Source organism: Papio anubis, chromosome 3 (genome assembly GCF_008728515.1).
Source record: "Papio anubis isolate 15944 chromosome 3, Panubis1.0, whole genome shotgun sequence".
NCBI lineage: Eukaryota > Metazoa > Chordata > Mammalia > Primates > Cercopithecidae > Papio > Papio anubis.
This window is the reverse complement of record NC_044978.1, coordinates 39,428,077-39,452,329: the sequence shown is the minus strand read 5'-3', so window position 1 is coordinate 39,452,329 and position 24,253 is coordinate 39,428,077. Positions and strand designations below refer to the sequence as shown.

The 24,253-nt window shown below is 35.6% G+C and overlaps 1 long non-coding RNA gene across 1 annotated transcript; it reads left to right on the top strand.

Annotated features, from left to right (window-relative positions):
• The first annotated feature begins 1,591 nt into the window (after window positions 1–1,591).
• Window positions 1,592–22,759, top strand: LOC116274136. The gene is made up of 2 exons (XR_004182654.1): window positions 1,592–2,525; window positions 20,723–22,759. It is a non-coding gene; the product is annotated as an uncharacterized LOC116274136 (long non-coding RNA).
• Window positions 22,760–24,253: the final 1,494 nt, after the last annotated feature.

Here is a 24,253-nt window from a genome sequence, read left to right as displayed (position 1 = left end):
ACAACATTTCTCGTAAAACTTAACTTCTTTTCTCAGTAAAACCTAACTGTCCCACATGCACAAAAACCAACATACCCATTTTGGTTAATAAACACCATTCTCCAGTAACCTAGACACAACACCGCTTCCCTTTACTCAACCAGTCAGTTGTCTAGTCCTGTTGATTCTAGCTCAGCCCGGTCAATTAACCATCCCAATCTTTCTTTCCTCATTGCTACTATTATGTTCACGCCTCTATCATCCCTGTGCTTGATTATTGCAAGGGTCTCCTTGTCTATAGAATCTCCCCACTCTAAGCCATTCTATCTATACATTGGTTTAATTTAACCTTAAGTAGATCTGTGTCCATGTCACTTGCCTGATAAAGAAAAGTCTATAATTCCCCATTTTCAGTAGAAATCTAAATTCCTGGCCAGGCACAGTGGCTTATGCCTGTGATCCCAGCACTGTGGGAGTCCAAAGCGGGTGGATCACCTGAGGTCAGAAGTTCAAGACCAGCCTGGCCAACATGGCAAAACTCTGGGCAAAACTCTGTCTCTACTAAAAATACAAAAATTAGCTGGGCGTGGTAGTGGGTGCCTGTAATCCCAGCTATCCGGAGGCTGAGGCAGGAGAATCACTTGGACCCAGGAGGCAGCGGTCACAGTGAGCCAAGATCGTGCCAGTGCCTTCCAGCCGCGACAACACAGCAAGACTGTCTCAAAAAAAAAAAAAAAAAACTAAATTCCTTAGCCTGACACTCAGATCTTTTCGTGGTTTGGCCCAATCTTACCTTTCCAGCCCTGGCTCTCATTAGGTTTCCTTTGTTAAACTTTGTTACATCACAGTCATTGAACCAATAACTATTTCTTATAAGAATTCTTGTTTCCATGTTTATGTCTGCTCTTAACTTCTACATTGGCAAGTCCTTCTTTCCTCCTCTTTCTCTGCCCACCCAAATTGTATCCATTCCTTAAGGATAAAATACCACCTCCACCATGAAGCAGCCAGAAGTTGACTCTGTCTCTAAATGTTTGTAGGATTTTATCTGATTATCTAAAAATACATTGATCAATTTCTCCCTTGTTTCATAGTTATTAGCAAACACAATTCATCCTTCCTGCTGGCCTATAAACTCCTCGAAATGCAAGACTAGCATTGGTGGTAGACAGAAGTTAGATACTACCTTCCATCTGGAGAACACAGTAACAAAAATAAGTAAGAAGTAGCCTTTAAATTGAGCCTTAAAAATGAGGAAAATTTGAATGTAAGAAAACTGAAAAGATCTGTTCAAGAGAAGGGAGGGTCTTGGGCCAGGCACGGTGGCTCACACCTGTAATCCCAGCACTTTGGGATGCCAAAGCGGGTGGATCACTAGAGGCCAGGAGTTCATTCAAGACCAGCCTGGCCAACATGGTGAAATCCCATCTCTACTAAAAATACAAAAAAAAAAAAAAAAAAATTAGCCAGGTGTAGTGGCACGCACCTATAATCCCAGCTACTCGGGAAGCTGAGGCAGGATAATTAATCCCTTGTACCCAGGAGGTGGAGGTTGCAGTGAGTTGAAATGGCACCACTGCACTGCAGCCTGGGTGATAGAGCAAGACCCTATCTCATAAAAAAAAAGAAAAAAAAAAAAGTAAAATTTACTTTTAAATTAATTTTTTTAAAAAAAGAGAGAAGGGAGGATCCTGGCATAAGGCTAACTTTTAAATGGTATTTATAAGGAAAACAGAGTTATCCAGTTTGGGTTGAGCTCAGAGTGTCTGAAAATTTGCTTTTTTGCTTTCCAAATTATAGGTAAAGTATCATAGGAATAACTTTCTTTGAGTACAAATTTTTAACTCACAAAGCTCCTAATAAGCATATAATTTAGATGCACACCCCAGAGGAAGCACACTTTGGCTAATGATCTACAGAATATGTTATACTTCTTGCACTTTTCCGGGTTAGCCAGGGGAAGGAAAGAAAGGGAATAAGAATGTTCAGCACCTCTTGGCAATGTTGCCCAATGACCTGGCAGCCAAAGCATTACTTCAGCCCACTAGAGGAAACACTGGGCACAGAATAATAAACTTACCTGTGAGAACATTCAAAAAGATCCAAGTTGGCCTTAACCTATATCTTAAAATTATTCTATTATTAAGCTTATACAGCAGGATATGAATTCAATTCTTATCCTGACACATATTTTCCTGTAAGTCATCTTTGGTTGCATTAAGAATACAAAGAAGCTTTCTGAAATATTTTTAAAGTATCTACCAAGCTTGAAAAGTATGTATGCTTCTGTCTACTGCATACATCCCTGTTCCTTCTTTTATTTTGAAGAAAATGAATAGAGAATAATAATTTTCTAACCACTTAGAAAATTCTTTTGAGAAAATGAACTGATATCTTCATTCAAGTAGTAGTTATTGCTTATTTCTGTTCTGACAGGCACTTTTTTAGCATTGAAAACGCAGCAACGAGCAAAATAGACAAAACGTCTTGCCTTCATAGGGCTTACATTTCGGCGGAGGGAGACAAACAGTAAACAAAATCAATATGTAAGTTATGTAGTTATTAGAAGGTGGGAAGTACTATGGAGAAAAAATTGAGTGGAAAGGGGAGTGGGAATGCTGGGGACAGAGGAGGGTGGAGGTGTAAGGAGTAGCAACTGCATATAGGAAGATCAGGGAAGTCTTCACAGAGAAAGTGACATTAGAACAAAAAAGATTTGGAAGCATTAAGAAAGTTAGTCACAGGATTATCAGGGGAAAAGCATTCCAGGCATAGGAAACAGCCACTGTAAAAGTCCTGAGGTGGGAACAGATCCAGCATCATCAAGGAAGAGCCAGGAGGTCACTCTGATAGGTGCTGCCAATGGGAATTTGAGGCAATAGAAAGAGATACTCGTGGTATAATACAGGAAGTTACCCCAGAAAGGAGAATATGTAGCTGAGATATATGGGGTGATTCTTTCTATAGAAAATAGCCAAAGAGAGAGGAGTCAGCTTCATAAAGAAGGAAAGATGTTGCCTAAAACGAAACTTTAACGTTCCTGCTGAAAAAGCCATGGTAATTTAGGAACGAGGCAACAACTTTGGGGATGGCGGCCCAGCAGTGGGGGAATGGAGGCTTTGACTCCTGCCACTGGAGAGGCCCTCCACTCTCCCACACTGGTTTCTGCCTCCACCCTGTGGGCTGCATGCAAATAACACAAACCCAGACAAAAAGGAGTTTTGGAAGAGTGTTAGCATTAACATGTGATCTCATGCTTCATCTTTGGCATCGCTGGTTCTATTTTTTCTGGTAGTTTAATCTTTCCCAAAAATTTTGCAGAGGGACAGAAAAACAATTTGGCCTGGATGTGTATCTGCTTCCTATAGTATCTAATCCCAGAAATGTAGAAGTGAGAGGGATATTCCAGTTAAAAAAAAAAAAAAAAATGGTTGTTATGGTCTAAATGTGTGTATCTCCCCAAAATTCATATGCTGAAATCCTAACCCCCAAAGTGATGATATTAGAAGGTGGTGCCTTTGGGAGGTGATGAGGTCATGAGGGCAGAGCCTTACACAAGAGGCCCAAGGGAGCTCCCTCACTCCTTCCACCAGGTGAGGGCACAGCAAGAAAGTGTTGTCTATGAGCCAGAAAGCAGGCTCTCACCAGACACTGAAGTTGCTGGCACTTTGATCTTGGACTCCAGAACAGAGAGAAATAAATTTCTGTTGTTTACAACCTTCTTGATTTATCATACACTGTTATGGTAGTTCAAATGGACTAAGACAGTGGTATCTAGTTAATGTAGAAATCTGAGGGATTTTAGGGGAATACTGTACCTGACTCAAGCAAAATCTACTAACGGATTTTTTTTCATTCTAAATGAAATCTTAATCTAACAACTGTCCCTATAATCTATTGCCTTATTAAATGGTATTCTAGTATGTTATGCTAAACAAACAATAGATCATAAATTTAAATATCATATCTTAACCCCACTATAAGCACTGAACTCAGATATTTCTAAGACAAAGAACAAAGATTGAATTATTGAATTCCATTACTATGTATTAAAGATAAGCTCTCTAAAGACCATAAAAATGTATGTGCTTGAATCTTCCTTTATTTCAAAAAGTTGGAAAACAAAGAATGAAAAACTTTGCCTCACTAAAAATATCTGTGCCAAATTGCAAATATGTATGAGGAAGTTGTCACTTAATAATAGCCAGGCAAACTATTTCAAAATACCTGAAACAAATATAACAATAATTATTATTCGCTTAAAAGCTCTGAGCTTAGTATGACTTCTGTATTTGTGTGAGCTTTAGGTGATCATGTTTGATTCTGTCTCATTTCACAGCAAAGCAATGTCATATATAATGATATTACTGACCTCGGAAAAACAACTAACTGTTGTAACAGGATATCTTAATCCTGCTAAATTAGTGGTTTGTCACTAATTTGCTCCAGCACTAATTTTATCAAGGTACAAACACCGTGCATAGCAATCCACCTGCACTTACTGGTATTAAAATCTAGGCCTTTTCTTCAACAACACTGCCACCTTCTGCTTAGTATAGATTTTCATTTTATTTCTATGCCTTCAAGAGTTGTGAGATTCACTTTGGATTAATATATACTTAAAAGTTAGAAGGGACCATAAGAATGTCTAATCAGGTCTCCACATTCTATAGATGAGGAAACTGAGGCCCAAAGGGATTAAGTCACTTACCCAATGTCCTACATTCGTTTTCTCCAGATTAAAACTCACAGTTAGTAATTCTCCCTAGTTCTCTTCCCACTGACATATTTATTATTAAACTGTACAGAGAAGTTACCTCAAGACATTGATTATAATAATCTAGAAGCATGAAATCTTAGACTATTTTTATTTATACTTTTTGTTTATTTGCATTATATAAATTTTGTATCGTGAGCAAAAAATATATTTTTCAATTTTAAAAGATTTGTGTTTGTTCAATGTGTAGCTTAAATAGAAAAATTATCCTAGATCAGAAAAGCAGACAACTAAAATTTTTTCTTTTATTCTCCATTTTCTTCTGAATTATGAAAATGCCTATCAAATCAGGCACAATACCAATGCTAATGGGTAGGTTTTAGAAAACTAAGGTGCAAGAATATAGCATGCTAACTTAGAAGCAGCCAACAAGAATTGTGTTCTAAAGCTTTATATGTTTAACAAACCTATAGATGTATTTTAAAGTAGGCGATTTTAAGCTTAATAAACTTGGATGTAGCAGCATTTTTTGAAAAGGTTTTGTGCCAACTTAAATGCCTCATTTGTTTAGGTTGGGTGTAGATTCTATCAGCATTTCTAGTATAAACCACACTTAGTGGAGAAGTACTATCTTTCTAACATATTACACATTTGTCAATATTTTGTTACAGATTTTTTTGTCTATGTCATGAGGGATATTGATCTATAGTTTTCTTTTACTGTGATATCTGGTTTTGATATTAATGTTGGCCTCATAAAATTAGTTTGGCCTCCTGTTTTCTGGAAGAGGTTTTTGTAAAGCTGGAAATATATCTTTTGTACATGTTTTATAGAATTCACTAGTAAAACTATGGTTTCTTCTGAGGTAAGGTTTCTATTTATGAATTCAAGTTATTTAGTAGAGATAGATATATTCTCATTTTTAATTTATATTTTAGTTCATTTTGTTAATTGGTGTTTTTCAAGGATTTGTCCATTTGATCCAAGTTGTCACGTTTATTGGCACAAAGATGTTCATAAATATTTTCTGTTGTCTTCTCAAATTCTGTAGGATCTGTCGTGATATCCCCTCTTTCAATCATTGGTGATTTGTCTCTCTTTTTCTTGATTAGTCTGATAAGAGGTTTATCAATATGTTTTGGTCTTTCAAAGAATTAGTTTTTGGTCTTTTGAAAGACCAATTAGTTTTGATCTTTCAAAGAATTAGTTCTTTCAAAGAATTAGATTTTATCTAATGTTTGTCTAATTTTTATTTTGTTAATTTCTGCTCTTGATTGTTTCTTTCCTCCGACTGACTTTGGGTTCTTTTTCTAAATTCTTATGATAAAAGCAAAGATCATTAGATTTAAATCACTTTTCTAACATAAGCATTTAAAGAGATGAATGGATTTCTACACCCTGCTTTAGCTGCATTTCACAAATTTTTATATATTTTATATATTGTATTTTCATTAATATTCTATTTTCTAATTTCTCTTGTCATTTCTTCTTTGACCCATCAGCTTTTTTTACAGTGTGTTGTTAAATTTCCAAACATTTCAGAATTCTCTAGATTATTATGTTATTGATTACTTAGTTAATCCAGTTGTGGTCATAGAACAAATTCTGCATAATTTCAAACCGTTAAAAGTAGTTGAAAATTGTTTTATAGTTCAGCGTATGGTCTATCTTAGAGAATATTCCATGTGCAATTGAAAAGAGTTCATATTCTCCCATTGTTTAAATGAGTATTCTATTAATAACACATAGATCAAGTTGGTTTAAATAGTTTTTTATGTCTACCAACTGAATATTCAAAGTATACATTTACTTTGTAGTTTAAAGTTTATTTCAATAATTTTTAGATCATTGGACTCACCCTGGAGTGATATCAAACCAGAGTTTAATATCATTGCCTAAGCAATTAATCAGTTTGAAAGCTAGAGACCACATGATTTCCTAAGGTCTCTTATTCTAAAATTTTGTAATTAAGCACAAATTTGAAATGTAAATTAGAGCTCTTCATTGAAGGGTCATTGGAATTTTGTTCTAAAATATAAGATTAATGAAATAAAAGGTAAAATTAAGAATTATTCATACCTTTACAAAGTAGAATAAAATTTAACTTGTACAATAGTCAATGCATTTAGTCTTATGGGTTTAATTGTAATTAACCTACATTATATGAAAAAAAATTAAAGGTTCTTTGTCCTGGAGCTGGTGGGTTATTATGATGCTTTGCTTCCATTTTCTTAAAGCTAGTTGGTCTGTAACTTCTTGATTTATGCTGTGGTTCTTGCATACTATACTTCATAAAATATAGATTATAAATAAAAGTTAGAAATTAGAGATTTCCTTTATTTCTATTAATTATTCAATTTAACCTTTGGGGGCTGCATGCATATGTACATATGTATGTAATACTTGAGAAAGACTTCAAGGTTTTCCTTGGGAATATATGTAGAGCTCTGAGATAGTACAGATACTGATCTGGGTATCCAACTGGAAGAATACCTTATCTTCATTTGTCAATCATAGGATAACATGCTATACTCCACCACCCAACCCATGCTACTAATCAGCAATTATGGGAAGAGAGCTTAGAAATATCTGCAAATATTCATGCTCCTTTTCTTGTATTCAAAGCCAAGACCTCTGGGAGTTCTTTAACAGTTCAGAAGCCTAAGTGGCTTTTCTATCTCTTCCTCTCTCACCAGTCCACAATGACTGCACCTGCTGGAATACAGAAACTGTCATAAAATATCTGAGGAAATCATCATTATTTGAGAAATATTTCGAAGGGAAAGAATATCAGAGAAGGGCCATAGTAAAGCAACAACATGTTGTTAAAAGACATGAGCTTTATATAAGGTAAGGTAAAGGACTCTAGAGACTCAGTAGGGGTAGGGTGAGAGGAGGACTAAGAATAAAAAACTATATATTAGGTACAATATATATTACTCGGGTGATAAGTGCATGAAAATCTCAGAATTCACCACTATGTAATTCATCCATGTAACAAAAAACCACTTGTACCCGAAAAGCTACTGAAATAAAATTTTTGTAAAACAAAACCAAAAGGGTACAAACTTTCAACATGAAGAAACAATCATGCCTGGTTTTTCATTTAGGAATTGTGTGACATTGGGCAGTTTTAGGCCAACTTCCTCATCTATAAAATGAGCATTATAAATGTTTTATAGACACATATAATACGTTGCATAGTACACAGAGGGTGATTACTAGTAATTTCCCTCTAACCACCCTCCAGCACACCTGTCCAATTCCCCTACTGGATATAACTTGTTGATGTTTTAAGCACACAGTTTCATCTTATGAATTACAGTTGTGAAAGTAAATATCAGGAAGAAGGAAAGGCGTATTTCCCAAACAAATTTAAGCAATGCATTGTGACCATTTGATAGATCATAAAGGCACTCGTTTTGTTTTTGTTGTTGTTGTTGTTGTTTTTGTTTTTGTTTTTTAGAATTATCTGAATTCTACAGTACATGGTCCTAAACCCTTTATTCTCCATTCCTTTTTTAGCAGCCAATCAGATTGTTTACTGTATAAGTTATACTTACTGTGTTATCACAGGTGACAGTAGTCAGTAAATATTAACCAAGGTTAAACAAGTGTGCTTTACAGTAGTAAGAATTGAAAAGTATTTATTCTTAGAACTTTAATCACATTATAATTAAATAGTATGTATACTAATGAGTCATTACTGAATTGAGGGGTAAGAATTTTCAGATATTCTTCTTTTGACATTACCTCTACTTGTATACTTTTGTTTCTAAGGGAAAGTTCATCACTGCTTAACAGATCGAACATTTGGTTGAGAAGCTTTTAACTCCTAACATATAATGAGGACATATTTTGTTAATCATGGTGGCTACCATGCCAGCAGCCCCTGCAAATGGAAACTGCACCATTCCCACAGCTTCTGCATAGTTTGAAAGTTCAGGCAACATCTGCTGATTGGACTAAGATGATTATTTGACCCATAAGAAGTCAATCCACAGTCTAGTCAGTAATCTATAATATTCTTTGACTTGAAAAATATCAACCTCTATCTTAGGAAATTTAAACTTATTAAAAATATATGTTATATCTATTAGAGAAAGCCAGTGAAGGTTCATGGAAAAATATAGGGTGAAGGAAACTGTAGGAGCTGAATTTATGAGTAAACCAAAATTATGAGTAAGCAGAAGGCATAAGGTAGAGAAAAGATATATAAAGAATGGAGGGTGATGAATAAAGTCAGTAGAGTGAGGAGAATGGAAGAGACACATGAAAGGTAACTGAATCACAATAATGGCAGAGCCCTTGACTCAAAATCAATAGACTCCTGCTGTCCAAATTCCTAGATCTGCCCTGAATTCTGAGCTGACATCTAGTTCCAGTTTCTTCTTGATTCTCATATCTTGTATCCTCCCCTCACCCCAAGTTGCTTGAAACAAATTGATTTTCAAATCTTTCCAATCAAATCAGTATAGTGAGAATAAAGAGATTAAACTGTCTACTGCCTCCATGGCATTCTTATTGCTTGAATAAGCATCTGATGATAATTTATTTGTTATTGATCCTTCCCTCATAAAAGATTAGTACAGAAATAACAATAAAGTTTATTTAATTATCAGTTTTTCAGATTTCATTTTAAGTAGCATTTAGGCACTCTGATGCAACTCTTGGGTGAAGGCAGATTGAATCCAGAAATATAAAAATACAGAATCTAGATTAAGAATAATCAAGGCTAAATTCTCTGTGTACAACAAAGCCAGCTCCACAAAAGAAAGAATATTGGGTATTATCGTTATAACCATATTAAAAGATTCACATGCCACTGGTCTTAGATCCACAGGAAAAAAATAAGTCAAATTTTCATTGTTTCATATGTAGTTGTATGTTAAGTACACAATCCCTAACTCCAATACACAAAATAGAAATGGAAAAATCTGATGAAATCACGTATAGGCAAAATATTCAGATTACCAAATTTAAGAGATGAATAAGATAAACTGAATGAAATGCTAGGAGACGCTGGGCATGGTGGCTCATGCTGGTAGTCCTAGTACTTTGGGAGGCCCAGGCAGGTGAATTGCCTGAGCTCAGGAGTTTGAGACCAGCCTGGGCAACATGACAAAACCCCATCCCTAAATAAATAAATAAATAATGCTGGGAGAGGAAGGGCGGGGGAGAGAGAGAGATCAGTGGAGAGAGGATATTCTAGAGGTTAAAATTATGCTCCAAAATCTATATACAAATACACCTTAGACTTCACAAGAAAAATTGGGCCAGGCTGGAGAAGCATTAGTCAGGCCTGGAAAAAAAATAATAAAAACAGGCTGAAGAATGGGAGGATGATGGAGTGTAGTGGCTCATGCTTGTAATCCCAGCACTTTGGCAGGCCTAGGTGGGAGGATCGCTTGATCCGAGGAGTTCAAGACCAGCCTGGGCAACATGGGGAGATCCCCATCTCTACTACAAAAAAAAAAAAAAAAAAAATTAGCTGGGCATGGTGGAGGGCAACTGTGGCCCCAGCTACTCAAGAGGCTAAGGCAGGAGGATCACTTGAGCCCAGGAGTTCAAGGCTGCAGTGAGTCATGATTGCACCACATGCCTGGGTGACAGTGAGACCCTGTCTCAAAAACAAAATTTAATAAAGAATGGGGATGACAAATGCTCCATTCATCTTTCACCCTCTCAGATTTCTTTATCAATAAGGCAGTTAAAATTTATATTCTTGGCTGGGCACAGTGGCTCACACCTGTAATCCCAGCACTTTGGGAGGCTGAGGTGGGTGAATAACGAGGTCAGGAGTTCAAGACCAGCCTGGCCAAGATGGTGAAACCCCGTCCTACTAAAAATACAAAATTTAACCGGGCGTGGTGGCGGGCGCCTGTAATCCCAGCTACTCGGGAAGCTGAGGCAGAGAATTGCTTGAACCCGGGAGGCAGAGGTTGCAGTAAGCCAAGATCACACCACTGCACTCCAGCCTGGGTGACAGAGCAAGACTCTGTCTCAAAAAAACAAACAAACAAACAAACATAAAAACTTGTATTCTTTAGTTCAATGCTGTAATGAATTTAGCTATGAAAAGAAATTAAGAGGGCATTTACGGTCTATACTGAAAATAAAAATACGTTGCTCATGGAACCCCAATTACATTTTTGTTAAATTATGTTAATGCACTTATGTGTTTGTTTACGGGATGCCTGAGAACCTTGACCCATACTATACGCTCTTCTAATTTTCATTATAACTGGAGGTTTCCATGTGGCTTGGTTTTTTTCAGACTATCCTATTTCCCCAAGATATGTGATGTTTTGTGCTCTGTGTAAATAATAATTAAAATCAGGTCAAGATTATATGTAGCAAGTTGTGCCTGATTCACTCAAGGGATACGTCCCTGAAAATATTATCCATCCCACCTCCATAGCCATCATTACCACCAGATATCAGAATGCAGTACTCTTATAAGACCTTATTGATGGAAGTTAGGCCTAGTGATATAGTACTGACATTGGGGCGGAATAGGATGTAAATGAATATAACCACCACTCTATGTCTATTATGGGGAAATACATTTCATATCCTAGTGAATGAGCTAACAATTTAACCTTTGGGGGCTGCATGTATATGTACATATGTGTGTAATACTTGAGAAAGACTTCAAGATTTTCCCTGGGAATATATGCAGAGCTCTTTAAAAATCCAAGAGAAAAAATAACTATTTTAGTGTTGCTTCACTCAAGAAAAACATTGCATTAACACATTTGTTTTGAGAAGTCAAAACTTTCACCAAGGGTAGAGAGGCATTGTTTTTACACATTGCCTAAAGGTGAGTTCAAAAAGAAAAGTGCCAAATGTTCGTGTCATATTAAATGGTAAAAATTTTTGTAATCTGTTATACAGTTTAAATGACAGGGTAAATAAATTTTTTAATGGCAATAGAGAGAAAAACTGAATTCACTTTTTTGGGAGCCTATTAAATTAAAGTGATTTTTAGCACACTCGGCATTCTCCTTGCTTCAAAGAGAAATAATAATTCAGAGACCAGCCCTTTTTTTATTCCTCTGAGAGGCATAAAGAACAATGACTGAAATGACTTTGAGAGGAGAAAAAGAACTGACAGCCAGCAGGGAGAGTGGATACTGCTGTGATTAAAGGACTTAGAAGGAAAAAATATATTCAGGGTAAAGGAAGTAAAAGTGTAGTGGAAATGGAGAAACAAGCACAGAAGAATGGATGGGTCGGGGAAAATCATAAATACTATAAAAGTTTTGCATTCAAAACATAAAATATAGGACACAATATTGACCAGAAAAAATCTCTGAGAGAAAAAAAAAAAAAACACATTACTTCTAATGCCTGTAAAATATGTTCATGCTATGAAATTCCTTTTTTAGTATACTTGTTTCCAAAGCTAGCATCATGACTAAATAGATTGTCGCATTTACTATATTTATCACTTATCCTTAGTTACTAAAAACTCCAAATTAAATTTCAATAAGGAAAAATAAAGAAATAAGAAACAAAGTCTCTACCTCTTAAGAAACATACTTGCTTCCTTATTCCATTGCATTGCAAGAATTCCTGCGTGAAGTAATCATCAAACCTGTGAATTTCCTTTTTAAACTTCTTTAATATTACAATCAATGCTCAACTAAAATTTTAGAAGTAGCTGCCCTATCCAAAATATATTTTTCTTTTTTATGAAGTATCAAACTAAAAACAGCAAATATCAAGCACAAGTTTTATAAAATATAATCCTAAAGAGTCCCATCTATGTACTAATATGAATCCCAAAACTCTGTCCAATAATGCAGTTAATCTTTTACTAATTGTCAAGTAAATATATTCTCATTAGAATGACTTCTTTCTTTCCTCAGAACCTTGCAAGGCAAGTACATGTTCACAGCATTAAATGCCATCATATGTACAATACAGAGAAGCACCATTCACTTTGGGGCACATATACATGGTGCCCCCTGGAATTGTGCAGTATACAGTCTATGTGATAGTACATGAAAGCCGTAGCAGTATTTATATCTGCCATAGTCAATTTTCCTGCTGTCCTATATCATTAACTTCAATTTCAAAAAGTAACAGCAACAAAATTTGTTATTACTTATTATCAAAACTGAATCTATCTTTTATCATTCATTTCCCAGTTAGGTGTTGTGAAAAGAACACCAGCTTTCCTTCAGACACGTTTAGTTTAAATCTCAAATCTGCCACTCACTATCCATGATCTTTTGTACAAATTATCCATCCTCTTGGCTTCAACTTCCTCATGCCTAATAGAATTAGCTATGTCTCATATAATTGTCATAGGCATTAAATGTTAATAATGAAGGTAAACTTCCTTACCCTGAATAGGTACTCAGCAAATATTCGTTGCTGTTATTATCATAGCACCAACATACTCAATCTTACAAATTTGAATTATTAAAAATTCCAAAGATTAAGGGGCTCCAGACTTACATGGGAACTCAAAACTTAAAATTGTGCCCCTGATTAGATAATTGTCATAAACAATATGCATGGCATTCTGTATTTTAATATGTGTATAAATAAGAGTTGTGTCATATGGAGATTTGAATATTTTCATATGCACATCCACATATAATTCTCCATACCACATATGTATTTAAATAAAGGAATATTAATATATATGGTAGCAGTTAAGAAAAGGTTATTTTCAGTCGTGAAAAATACAACCCTAGGCTTAGATGCCTTTACAAGGGAAAAGTCCTACCAAACATTCAGAAGACAGATAATTCTAATTTTGTACATATTGATTTAATATAAAGGAGGGTGATACTGATGCCCAACTCATTTCGTGTCAAGAAATAACCTTGACACAAAAATCAAGATATTTTAAAATGTAAAATTATAGATTAATCCTATGTATGATCATGAACACAAAATCCTAAACAAAATATTATCAATCCAAATCCAGCAGTATATTTTTTAAATAAAATATTTTATTTATAACAATAATACAAAGATGATTTAATGTGATAAAAATCTGTTTATGTAATTGATCATACTAATAGATTATAAGAAAAAAATTACATAATCACCTCAAGAGGTAGAGTGAAGAAAAGGCATTTGATAACATTTAACTTACTCACGACTTTTTTACACTAGAAAAATAGTACTAGAAAAAAAACTTCATTAATTTAAAAAGAATATATAATAAACTCAGAATGAATATTATACTTAATAGAATATTATTCTAATGAAAAGTCGGGACGTTTCGAAGCATTCCCTTTAAAATCAAACATAAGACAAGGATATTCTATTATTGGTTCTATTCAACCTTGTCCTGGAATTCCTAATCAATCAGTAAAATAAAATTTTAAAAAGAGTTAAGGATTGGAAAGGAGTGAGCATAAGTATCACTGTTTTGTATATAACATGATTTTCAACCTAAAACACTTAAAGAAAGTCTGCAGATAAATTACAGGAGAGTTTAGCTGAATTGTGTCTACCGCCATACCATCCTGAATGCACCCAATCCCATCTGATCTCAGAAGCTAAGCAGAGCTGGGCCTGGTTAGTACTTGGATAGGAGAGAGTTTAACTGAATTGCAAGGTGAGAAAAAAGCAATACATTGAATCTTCTTTTTTTTTTTTTTTTTTTTTTTTTGAGACGGAGTCTCGCTCTGTCGCCCAGGCTGGACTCGGCTCACTGCAAGCTCCGCCTCCCGGGTTCACGCCATTCTCCTGCCTCAGCCTCCCGAGTAGCTAGGACTACAGGCTCCCGCCATCTGCCCGGCTAATTTTTTGTATTTTTAGTAGAGACAGGGTTTCACTATGTTAGCCAGGATGGTCTCGATCTCCTGACCTTGTGATCCGCCGGTCTCAGCCTCCCAAAGTGCTGGGATTACAGTCAAGAGCCACTGCGCCTGGCCACATTAAATCTTTAAGGCCTCCATATACGTGTAACAATTAGAAAATGTATTTTTTAAAATACTCCATTTTTAAAGATTCCATAAAAACAAAAACTATAAAATACATACAAATAAAATGTAAAATGTTGGGTAGTACCTAGATGGAAAAAATTTACCAAACGTCATCTAAAGGTGGAAAAAAATAACCAGATAAAAGAAGAAATATATGATGTTCATGGGTGGAAAGAGTCGAACCATAAAGTTTTTCATTTTGCTCAAATGTATATATAAATCAATGTAATTCCAATTTAAAACTCCAAAGATTTCTATGGAACTTGAAGAGCTGATGCTAAAATTTATTTAGAAAAGTAAAGGAACAATAAAAGCTGAGATCGTTTTGGAAACAACGAACAAGCTGGGGTAACTTGACAAAGCAGTGAGGAATCAATACTTACTACAAAACTCTAGTAATGAAGACCATGGAGTCTTGACTAATTACACAAATGAGATGAATAAAATGCTCAAAAAAGAAAAAAGCTGTTAATAAATGGTTGTGGTACAGATAATTGAGCAAATATATTAATATTTATGTTAAAACATATTTAATAAATTGGGCTGCCATACACAAAAGTTGTTTGTGATTTAAAAGAACAGAAAATGAAAAACAAAAATTTAAAACATGTGTAAGAAAGGGAGACTATGTTTACAGGGTGAAAAAATACTTCTGAAACAAGGCATCAAAAGACAAGTAATAAAGAAAATACTTATACTATTGACTACACTTTTAAAATAAAACTTTAGTAGCACAAAAGACACATAAATAAGAAAAAAAGTATGCTATACACCAGGAGAAGGTATAACAAATATAACCATCAATGGATGGGATCCAGAATTTAGCAAGAACTCTGAAAAATAAGAAAACAAAAAGTCAATATAAAATAGGCCAAAGATATAAAGAGGAAGGTCAAAGAGAAAGAAACATGAATCGCTAATGAACAAATATAAAGATGTTATCCTAATCAGTAACCTAGAAAATGCAAATTAAGACCATGATGTGATACCATTTCACACCCATGAAGTTAGCAATAAGTTTAAAGTCTGTCAGTACCAAATGTTGGCAAGAATATGAAGCAATGAACTCTCATAAACTGCTGATGGAGTTATAAATTGGTACAATGTTGGAGAAAAATTTGGCAATATCTAATAAAATTGAAAATAGCCATACTTTTTGTCTCAGCAATTCTACTCCTAGAGAAACCCTAACAAGGTCTCCAAAGAGACCTACACACAATATTCTTTACACTGCTATTTGTGATAGTGAAATGTTGAAAATAACCTATATGTCCATCAACAGAAAAATGGATTTAAAATGATGTGGTTAAACTATGGGATATTATCTTGTTATATGATTCTTTATGCTTTTCTGTATATTTGAAATATCTCTCTTTTTTAAAATGACCAGGGAGGGTCAGAGTAGATGATATTTGAAAAATGAAATTCTTCCAAATATTTCAAATCTATTAGCTATGCTTGAAAAATGAGTGAAGAAATCATTACACGATAAATTCACAAACACCTTGAATACATCAAAATGAATGATTTGTAAGGAACAGGTCTCATTAGACTAACCTAATTTTGTAACATGACAGAGTAATAGGCCTGGCAGATCAAGGGGCAGAGATAAATGCAATGTCCCAACTTTAGTAAGAATTCTTATCCTGTGCCATATGGTATTGTCATCAAAGAAACGGGAAAGGTAAAGAAATGTAAAAAAGAAAACAGGGATAGCATAGTCTAGACCTGGACTCCAGCCAATAGAATAAAATTCCCCAGTACACTAGAAGATGGATAACTCTTCCTTCGGGGCTTATCAACCTCTGAGAACTAAACCAGAGTCTCTTGGCCTGATGATAAAATGAAAACCATAGGCCTTAAATGTGCAGTTGACATCTAAGAGGCAGTGAGAAAAGCTCTGTAATATGAAGATGTATTTTATTAAAATTGAGGAAGTGGTCAAAACCGAGCTAATATTTAAAGAGAGGATGACAAAAGAGTAGTACAAGTAAGGAGGGGAAATTAATATTTTAAAAATAAAAGTGCTAGCTAGGAAGCACAGTTCATACTCTTCTACATGAGAAACAACTTTATCTGGGAAAGTGGTGATTTTCTATTAAGCAGTCATTTGATAAGAGACACACAGGATAGCAAGAGAGGGACCAGGCTTCTCTGCAGCTGCACCTCCACGCTGTCCCAGGAAGCAGACCTGCCTGAGAGACCAATCATGTGAGCGACCAGCCAGACGGTCTCGTGTACTGGGACTGCCCAGTTGAGAGTAGAAATCACTTTAGAGGTCAGATGGGACATCACGTTGAATTTTAAACATCAACATGTCACTGTGATCTGGAAATCTATTAAAATAATGTAACGTAAAAGTAGGAATGCTGTACTGACAAACCAGAAGCCCCATTTTCTCCATTTTGGCTCCACTGCGTTTCCACTTCCATTTCCACCACTTAAAGATGGAATAGGAGATAGGAAGGTGGGTGGGGAGATTCTTCAAAATCAGCCAGTTGTTATAAAATTATGGCTATGAAAAAAATGATTTTAAAATCCAGATTATGAGAGAATTTTAGTAGCGATTTCACATATACAAAAGGCCTTACCCAGAATTCTGTGGCCAGCTGTTCTTAATTAGGGAGATAAGAAAATAAGGATTTATATGTGCAAGATGGGATACTTAGATGAAAAATTTTAAATGATTTTCCTGACAGAGAGCAGCTAATAAAACTTAGGAAGACTTTACATGAGAAATTATAGAATCACACCTTTTAAGGAGGCATTCTTTAAATAAAATCTTTTCTGCTCTGGATAATTCTCTCAAAATTTCTCTCAGCCCTCAAAAATTGTCCCAGAAATATTCTCCCCACCTAAAAAAAATTACCAAACAATTTTGAGGAAATATATTAAGAGAAGAAAGTCATTACATATTATACATTAAGCACATGGCAAAGTAAACTTTGCACTGTGCAATGAAGGTATTTTACCTTACACTATACACCCACATTCAAAACATTGTTTTGCTTTTAAAAAGCATTGGTTAATGCTTCACAGAAAATATATATAATTTCAGAAACCATCTGCCCACGAGTCATATTTCTTCATTGCTTCCTTGTGTTTTCTTAACTACTTTGTTAATATTTGCATAAAAACAGGACCTTACTTTCATGAAAGCGCAGATATTCAATCAATGTTTATAATATTACACATTTGTTGAAATTACACTGAACAAAAAGCACATATATAATTCTTAGGCGCTTGCATGCTGAATGTGTGAGCACTCCTAGAATAAATATTATGTGTGTATCTGACATGGTAATTGCTGGTGTTTTTCTATTCTCCAGGATCTGTTTTATTATCTAAGGAGTGAGCCCAACTCTTCCACTTCTAGGGTGGAGTGGCAAAGAGGAGAGAAGAGGTGAAGGTTATCAGGGTGTGAGGTGTGGTGGTGCTTCCCTCTGTGTCACTCCTACCCTTGCTTTATTATTATTATTATTATATTTTAAGTTCTAGGGTACATGTGCACAATGTGCAGGTTTGTTACATATGTATACATGTGCCATGTTGGTGTGCTGCATCCATTAACTTGTCATTTACATTAGATATATCTCCTAATGCTATCCCTCCCTGCAACCTCATGACAGGCCCCGGTGTGTGATGTTCCCCACCCTGTGTCCAAGTGTTCTCATTGTTCAATTCCCACCTATGAGTGAGAACATGCAGTGTCCTTGCTTTCTTAAAGGAGTGAGGGCAGGTCACCGATACACATGCACACTTAAATTGCTATGGCGGGGAGGGGGCGGGTCCTAGCTGAGATTCAACAACAGCTCTCTCCGGCCAAGAAGTGCCACTTACAAGTACAATCATTTGGGCCCTTAGCATCAGCAACTACAACCCTCAGACTGAACAAACTATTGATGCAAATGTGCACACAGAACCATTTCCAAAGACTCGTTGAAGTTACACATGATTGTGAGGAACATTTTAAGTTTGGAGGGATTTCATCCATTTCAGACCCAACCAAACATCACACCAAATTAGAATCCTAAGGCATCAAAACAATAAAACACTTGAAATGTTTTTAAATGACAACTCCAGAGATTAACACATGTGTTTTAGACACATTTAAATGTGCCTCAAATTAGTCTTTAGAAAAGGTGTATTATTACATCATCATTTATATGTAAGTATAGGTGTCGGCACTATACGTGTACAGCCACTTGGTTTCAGGTGGCACCTACCTCAAATGGACCACCCCACTTTTTTTTTTTTCTGGCTCCTGTTTCTTCATAGGAAGTGCACAGAGATGCATGTCTACACACACTTTTACAGGTACTTATACATTCACCTACACAACACCCTGCATGTTCATACACGTTAGGTAGATACTCTGTACATGTAGTATATTTACAGATGATTTACTGAGTCATAAAATCCCCTTTACCCTTTCTCAGCATAATGAGCACGAAGCAGTTAAAGAAAAAAAAAAAAGGAACAAAACACAGGGACTTGGCAAAAAGCTAAAATTAACAGGGACATTTTTGAAGAGAAAATTCTAGAAGCAGGCTTCAAGGGGGACAAAGTTTTTCCAACACCATAGGAAAGTCACATTTCCTCCTTAGGTTTTCAGACTTTATTTACGTTGTTAGGCAAACACGAAGAACTGTACCTCAGCTTCTAGCAGCTGCACATGGAGTGAAACCTGTATAGACTACCCGCCTGTAAGTTTACTCTGGGAAAAATAGATATGTTTAATGAAACCTTAATACTTTCAGATATCTATAATAATCCAAGAAGGCCAACAAATGCTTAATGTGGTGAACCTGGATTTAATGAATAGATAAACAGAATTTCTTAACTAGCCCACAAATATTCTTACCAAATTTAAATGTGTATCAAATTCAAATTCGATTTTTTAAAAGGGATAACCTGCCACGCATATTTTAAGCTAATCACAGAAAATCTATAGCATAAAAATGCTTTTAATTCCACATTCTAATGTGTTCAGACATTTAGAGGCACAATATTTCAAAATTATACCAATGAGATATCAGCTGTTTCTTATTTGGAAGAGGCATAAAGCATATTTTCCCACCCCAGCCCCTTGGCCGCTACTGCCGAGTGTAAATTTGCTAGAAAACATTAGAGCAGTGGCGAGAGGGAGGTCAGGATCACCCCTCCCTTCCTAGGAGACGATTCTGTTGGTTAGTTGTAGGAAAGAGGGGCAACATAGTGATGGCTATAGCCAGGGCACCATTCAGCCTTAATAGAGTTTTGTGAAGCCAAAATGGTCACTCTGTGTTTTTTAATTCATATTAAATTCCTGTCTAATGGTTCAGACAATGTTTTACTTCTCTAGAACCTCTTTTACAAAATGTTCATGGAGAAGTAACCTGCTAACGCTAGGTTGCTTTAGTCATATCCAATCAAGAGTATGGCTCCAAATACAGCAATTGGCCTTCATTAAATACCATATAGACAATGTTATATTTCACACATATCCATGCTGTTCTGAGTTTTCTCCTTTTTTTTTTTTTTGTGGCTTACATTTTTTTCTTTTTATTGTGGTAAAATGTATATAACATAAAATTTGTCATCTTAGTCATTTTTAAATGTACATTTCAACAACATTAATTGCATCCACAATGTTGTACAACCATTATCATATCTATTTCTGAAATTCTTTATTATACTCATCAGAAATTCTATACCCATTAAGTGACAACTTCCCATCCCCTCCTTCCCCTCAGCCCCCAGTAGCCACTAATCTACTTCTATCTGTATGGGTCTTGCCTACTCTTAAGTATTTTATATAAGTGGTATCATGCAATATGTGTCCTTTTGTATCTGGCTTATGCTACTTCAATTAGCATGTTTTCAAGGTTCATCCGTGTTACAGCATATATTGGAACTTCATTTTTACAGCTGAATAAGACTCCATTGTATGTGCATATCACATTTTATTTATCCATTCATCTGTTGATGGGCACTTGGATTGTTTTCATCTTTTGACTGTTATAAATAATGCTGCAACAAACACTGGTGGACAGGTATCTGTTTGAATCTCTGTTTTTTATTCCTTCAGGTTTATAACTTAAAAGTGAAACTGCTGGGACATATGATCATTCTAGGTTTAACCTTTTGGAGGATCTACCAAATGGTTTTCCACAGCAGCTGCACCAGTTTACATTCCCACCAGCAGTTTTCTCCTTCTCAAGCAACTTTCTTTTAAGCCTTAGAATAGCCAAGAAAAAAAAAAGGAAGGAATAAAGAATTGGCCTATATCTCAAAGAGCCAGCCTGTGTAATCTTTAATCTTGTCACACTGTACTCCTGACTTTTATAAATGGCCTGCAAAATAGTCCCCATTTTAGCACTTGGTTTTGTTTGTGTTTTTCTATTAAACAATCACATGTAATTACGTACATATTTCTCCTTTTAGTTCAGTAGCCCATATTATTTCCATTCTCCATGACAGCACTGTGGGAAAGCACTATTTTGGTTGAATGGAAGGGAACATGTCCAAGGCCTATTATTAGTTACCCTACGCATATGCTGGGAATTGTCCTCCACTCCTCTAAATACCCAGAACCTTCCACACCAGCAGATTGTGGTTACACTTTCCAGTCCTTTTCCTCCTTTAACAAATTTTCCCATGTCATTTCCCAGAGCAATTGCAGGCTGCTCTTCCTGCTTCTGGCAGATTGATTGTCTCATTTAGTGGTGTGGTTTTGTGTTGCCTACAGAAAGAATGTCTTCTGCATTAATCTTTTGTCTTAAAATTTCAGGAATAACCTCACTAAGTATACAATTTAGTGGTTGCTAGGAATGTGAACTGCACGTGATTGCAACAAAACAGACCACAGACGACATTCTTGAAAACTGCACTTTATACATTCTTTTGGTCCATATAGTGCCGTCAACTGATACATAACAAAGCCCTTAGAGAGCAAGAACCCCACTAGAGGGCGCATTCTCAATGTGCAACCAAAACTAGACCCTTTCTCATGTTGCTAACCTACTTAGGAGGCAGATAGGAATCAAAAATAAAATATTATTATTGAGTGGCTAGCAGCGGCCAGGATTAGGATGACGCACGTGAGATAGTCTCCCTGGGTGCAAAATTTAATGAGTGCCAAAATCTTGGTAATCAAGATAAGTAATATGTTAATGCAATATTTTGAAAAGCAAAAATTAATGCAAAAACATCCACAATGAACAACATACCAAAATTTTAAATAAAGATAAGTATTACTGTCTTTTCCTTTTTCCTCTGGCTCTAATATGGCTCAGTGCAGCACTAGTGGCCAGAAAGGTTTTCATTTTGGTAAAAGAAAAAAGAATCACTGTAACATTTCTATGATTCCATTATTCTACTTCCTCAAATTTCTCTCCCATGGAAATCATTCACACAGAGTCCTGGGCAAAACTGTGTACCAAGTAAAGTTTATCCTCAGGGGGTTCTATCTCTTTTTCCCTACCTTCCTCCCCAAACACCCAGTGGTCACATGTCATCCTGACTTCTTAGGGCCTCCCACTTGGGCACCTTAACTAGACCTGCTGTCTCTAAAAATAGTCCAAACTCTGCACCTCTCTAGCCCTTGTGTAGCACTCCCCAAAAAAGTATAGGTCCCAAGGGGAAAAGTAGTTTGATATCAAAAAAAGCCTAAGACCATTGAGATAGAGAAAAATTAGTCTTAAATAGAGTCATACAATTCTAGAATAAGATGAGAGCTCTACCAAACCAATTCTGTTTATTTTACTAATAAGGTTAACAGGGTCAAGGATATTAAAAATGACTAGTGAAACGATTACACATGAGGCATAGTCAAGACTAGGACCCAGGTCTACTTGCTTCCTTCCCATTACACAAAACTGTCAGAACTTTTTTGCTTTTATTCCATGTTTTGACATTTGTAGCCAAATATTTAAAAATTCAGAAATCGCTGGTACATGAGACCATTCCACTTCTATTTTAGAGTTTACTACACAATCAACATAATTAATGATTTCAAATATTCAGAGATTATTTTGTATCCAAGGTACTGTGAAAAAAAGTTAAAATCCTGGTGTAGGAGGTGAAATTTCAAATAATCATTGAATAGCTAAAAAAAAAAAAAAAAGAGCTAAAGGAAAAAGAAAATGGGCAAACATAAATGAGGAAATTCAGAAAAATAGGCACTGTGTAGGTTTGCTACAATAAAAAAAGAGCAAGCATTTAAATGGGTTACAAAATCTGACACTGAAAACCTTCTTCAAACATTTCAGTAATCAGAATATCTTCAAGGTTTGGTACAGGAATGCAAAAGGATTTCCTGACAAGTGTATCCCATATACCAAACAAGTTACCTGGCTTCAGCCTCCTTTACCTTTTAACTAGTTTCTCATTACAGATACTCCTTGACTTATGATGAGGTTACAGCCCAATAAACCCACTGGAGTCAAAAATATTGTAAGTCAAAAATGCATTTAACATGCCAATAAGCCCATTGTGAAATTGAAAATCGTTAACTCAAACCATCATAAGTCAGAGACCATCTGTGCTCTATTATATGAAATATAAAATAAGTTTACATAAATCAAAGTTAAATTTTAAAAAAACTACCAATAGCTTAGGAAATGTATGTCAATGCTGTTCAGTACAACAGACAATTTTGGGGGATGGAAAAAAACTGAGTAGATCCATTCCCATATGGTAAAAAATATATTGAATGTGGTTTGTGGATTGGAGGGGAGTAGGCATGAGCCTTCCTTTTCTCAGGTTATTTTCTGAAAATGAGTACTCCAAATCCAGGAATTTTAATTGACTTTTTTCTTTTACTATAATATTGGAGACTGATTTTTTGTTTTTTGTTTGTTTGTTTTGTTTTTTGTTTTTGTTTTTGTTTTAGACGAAGTCTCTCTCTCTGTCACCCAAGCTGGAGTGCAGTGGAGTGATCTCGGCTCACTGCAACCTCTGCCTCCCATATTCAAGCAATTATCCAGCCACAGCCTCCTGAGTAGCTGGGATTACAGGCACCTTCCACCGCGCCTGGCTAATTTTTACCTTCCACCGCGCCTGGCTAATTTTTGTGTTTTCAGTAGAGATGGGGTTTCGCCATGTTGGCCAGGCTGGTCTGGAACTCCTGACCTCAGGTGATCTGCCCACCTCAGCCTCCTAAAGTGCTCGATTACAGGGGTTAGCCATCGCACCCAGCCGAGACTTTTTTCCTCTTTGTTTAAGTGGTTGCCTATTTTCTGCAAATTGTCAAAAATCTAAAGATTTTACTTTTTTTGACAACAGAAGTTTGTAACTCATGTTCTAAAAATCTTTAGAACATTTGAGAATGCACAACAATTTTTATATTATTGCCCCAAATTATACCTCCAAATTCAAGATGACAATCATGTTGGAGTTGTCTCACGTAACATATAATAAACTAACACAATGACAAGACCGGTGGAAAAATCTAAACAAATAAGCGATGTGTACATTGGAATCTACCCCATCCCGCCCCACCACAACCCTGCAAATTACCAAGACATCCTTTTCCTATCCTGTTGTTTTGCCACATTTTCAAAATTCCCAGAAATTCTACATTTCTATTCAGAATTCAGCCAATGAATTACAAAGCAAA